The sequence below is a fragment of the Arachis duranensis genome, chromosome 3, assembly GCF_000817695.3.
Source record: "Arachis duranensis cultivar V14167 chromosome 3, aradu.V14167.gnm2.J7QH, whole genome shotgun sequence".
NCBI classification, from domain to species: Eukaryota; Viridiplantae; Streptophyta; class Magnoliopsida; order Fabales; family Fabaceae; genus Arachis; species Arachis duranensis.
Window position 1 is genome coordinate 43,035,673 of NC_029774.3, and position 4,250 is coordinate 43,039,922.

Genomic DNA, 4,250 nt, shown 5'->3' on the forward strand with positions numbered 1-4,250 from the left:
AAGGAGTAAGAAGGATTGGATGAAGACAGTAGGAAAGCAGAGAGACAGAAGGGACAAGCATCTTCATACGCTTATCTGAAATTCCTACCAATGAATTACATAAGTATCTCTATCTTTATCTTTATGTTTTATTCGTATATCATCATTCATATCCATTTGAGTCTGCCTGACTAAGATTTACAAGGTGACTATAGCTTGCTTCATACCAACAATCTCTGTGGGATCGACCCTTACTCGTGTAAGGTTTATTACTTGGACGACCCAGTACACTTGCTGGTTAGTTGTGCGAAGTTGTGTTTATGCCATGGTATTGAACACCAAGTTTTTGGATTCATCACCGGGGATTATTTGTGTTGTGAAAAGTATTGATCACAATTTCGTGCACCATTGCTCCCAATAGTTGTGTGGAGGAAAATGTATCCCCTGAGGTATCTCAGGGATTTCTTGATGAGGAAATTTCTTATGCTCTTGTTGAGGTCCATGAGTGGGCTCTCTTGATGTGCAGTCAAATGCTCTACTACTGAGCTGTGGACCCTTGAGATGAATCTCTCCATCTCCCATGACTCGGAGGTGGAAGCTTTTGTCTTCTCTTTCCTCTTTCTAGAGGTTTCTCCGGCCTTAGTTGCCATAAATGGTTATGAAAAAACAAAAAGCAATGCTTTTACCACACCAAACTTAAAAGGTTTGCTCGTCCTCGAGCAAAAGAAGAAAGAAAGAAGGGGAAGAAGAAGAAAATAGAGGAGATGGAGGGAGAGATAGGTTCGGTGAAGGGGGTAGGAGATGGTTTGTGATGTGTGAGAATGAAGGAGTGAAGATGGGTATTTATAGGAAAAGAGAGGGAGAGTGGCCGAGTAGAATTGGGTGGGTTCGGGAGGGAAAAGTGATGGAGGTGATTGGTGAATGGTGTTTTGGGTAGAGTGTTATAGAGATGTGTGAGGGGGGAGAGAGAGAGAGGTGTGGTAGGTGAGGATCCTGTAGGGTCCACAGATCCTGAGGGGTTAAGGATGTATCATCCCTGCTCCTATTAGGCATGTAAACGCCCTTACAGTGTAATCCTGGCGTTTAACGCCAGATTGCTGCTTGTTTCTGGCATTAAACGCCAGCTTTTATTCCTTTCATGGCGTTAAACGCCAGGTTGCAACCTATTTCTGGCGTTTAACACCAGATTGTAGCCTGTTTCTAGCGTTTAACGCCCAGAATGGTGCCAGACTGGGCGTTAAACGCCCATGCTGCTACCCGTACTAGTGTTTAAACGCCAGTAAGTTTCTCCTCCAGGGTGTGCTGCTTTTTATTTTTTCTTTGATTTTTGTAGTTATTTTTGTGACTCCACATGATCATCAACCTAAAAAGAAAATAACATAGATAAATAAAATTGGGTTGCCTCCCAATAAGCGCTTCTTTAATGTCAATAGCTTGACAGTGAGCTCTCATGGAGCTTCACAGATGTTCAGAGCATTGTTGGGACCTCCCAACACCAAACTTAGAGTTTGAATGTGGGGTTCAACACCAAACTTAGAGTTTGACTTTGGGGGCTTTGTTTGACTCTACATTGAGAGAAGCTTTCCTTGCTTCCTCTCCATGGTTACAGAGGAAGATTCTTGAGTTTTAAACACAAGGTAGTCCTCATTCAATTGAAGGATCAACTATCCTCTGTCCACATCAATTACAGCTTTTGCTGTGGCTAGGAAGGGTCTTCCAAGGATGATGCATTCATCCTCATCCTTCCCAGTGTCTAGGAATGTAAAGGCTTTTGACCTTTACTAGAACATCCTCTACCTGTCCATAATCCTTCTTCATGGATTTGTTTGCCATCTCTAATGAGAATGTGGCAGCCTGTACCTCAAAGATTCCCAGTTTCTCCATTACAGAGAGTGGCATTAAGTTTATGCCTGACCCCAGGTCACACATAGCCTTTTCAAAGGTCATGGTGCCTATGGTACAGGGAATTAGGAATTTACCAGGATCCTATTTCTTTTGAGGTAAAGTGTGCTGAACCCAGGTATTTAGTTCATTAATGAGCAATGGAGGCTCGTCCTCCCAAGTCTCATTACCAAATAGCTTGGCATTCACCTTCATGATTGCTCCTAAATACTGGGCAACTTGCCCTTCAACAATGTCTTCATCTTTTTCAGAAGATGAATAGTCATCAGAGCTCATAAATGGTAAAAGGAGGTTCAATGGAATCTCTATGGTATCTAAGTGAGCCTCAGATTCCTTAGGTTCCTCAATTGGGAACTCCTTTTTGTCCAGAGGACGTCCATGAGGTCTTCCTCACTGGGATTCACGTTCTCCTCCTCCTCTGTGTATTCGGCCACACCAAATAAGGTTATGGCCTTGCACTCTCTTTTTGGGTTCTCTTCTGTATTGCTTGGGAGAGTACTAGGAGGAGTTTTAGTGACTCTTTTACTCAGCTGGCCAACTTGCGCCTCCAGATTTCTAATGGAGGACCTTGTTTCATTCATGAAGCTTAGAGTGGCCTTAGATAGATCAGAGACTATGTTTGCTAAGCTAGAGGGGCTTTGCTCAGAATTCTCTATCTGTTGCTGAGAGGATGATGGAAAAGGCTTGCTATTGCTAAACCTGTTTCTTCCACCATTATTAAAGCCTTGTTGAGGCTTTTGTTGATCCTTCCATGAGAAATTTAGATGATTTCTCCATGAGGGATTATAGGTGTTTCCATAGGCTTCACCCATATAATTCACCTCTGCCATTGCAGGGTTCTCAGGATCATAAATTTCTTCTTCAGAAGATGCTTCTTTAGTACTGTTGGATGCATTTTGCAATCCATTCAGACTCTGAGAAATCATATTGACTTGCTGAGTCAACATTTTGTTTTGAGCCAATATGGCATTCAGAGCATCAATTTCAAGAACTCCCTTCCTCTAAGGCGTCCCATTATTCACAGGATTTCTTTCAGAACTGTACATGAATTGGTTATTTGTAACCATGTCAATGAGTTCCTGAGCTTCTGCAGGCATTTTCTTCGGGTGAATAGACCCACCTGCAGAGTGGTCCAATGACATCTTAGACAATTCAGACAGACCATCATAGAATATATCCAGGATGGTCCATTCTGAAAGCATGTTAGAAGAACACTTTTTGGTCAGTTACTTGTATCTCTCCTAAGCTTCATAGAGGGATTCACCTTCTTTCTGTCTGAAGGTTTGAACATCCACTCTAAGCTTACTCAGCTTTTGAGGAGGAAAGAACTTGGCTAAGAAAGTCGTGACCAGCTTATCCCAAGAGTTCACGCTATCTTTAGGTTGAGAGTCCAACCATACTCTAGCTCTGTGGTGCACGAAATTGCAATCACACTTTGCAATCCCGCACAACTAACCAGCAAGTGCACTGGGTTGTCCAAGTAATACCTTACGTGAGTAAGGGTCGATCCCACGGAGATTGTCGGCTTGAAGCAAACTATGGTTATCTTATAAATCTTAGTCAGGATATCAATAATATCAAGGTTGATTGTGAAAAGTAAAAGAACATAAAATAAGTACTTGTTCTGCAGTAATGGGGAACAGGAACTCAGAATACCACAGACAAGGTTTAGACCTTCCGGATTCTCTTGAATGCCGCCATCAGTTCTAGCTTATACCACGAAGATTCTGATTAAAGAATCCAAGAGATATCTACTTAATCTAAGGTAGAACGGAGGTGGTTGTCAGGCACACGTTCATAGTTGAGAATGATGATGAGTGTCACGGATCATCGCATTCATCCAGTTTAAGAACGAGTAATATCTTAGAATGGAAGCAAGCATAATTGAATAAAAAATAGTAGTAATGCATTAATCCATCAAGACACAGCAGAGCTCCTCACCCCCAACCATGGGGTTTAGAGACTCATGCCGTAGGAAGTACACAAAGAAACGTGTAAAGTGTCATGAGGTCCCGATGCAATGTCAAATGATCCTATTAATAGTGAACTAGTAACCTAGGGTATACAGAGATGAGTAAATAACATAAAAATCCACTTCTGGGTCCACTTAGTGTGTGCTTGGGCTGAGAATTGAAGCTTTCATTTGTAGAGACTTTTTCTGGAGTTAAACGCCAGCTTTCATGCCAGTTTGGGCGTTTAACTCCAAGTTTTATGCCAGTTCCAGCGTTAAACGCTGGAAATTCTGAGGTTGATTTGCCACGCCGGTTTGGGCCATCAAATCTCGGGCAAAGTATGGACTATTATACATTGCTGGAAAGCCCAGAATGTCTACTTTCCAACGCCGTTGAGAGCGCGCCAATTGGGCTTCT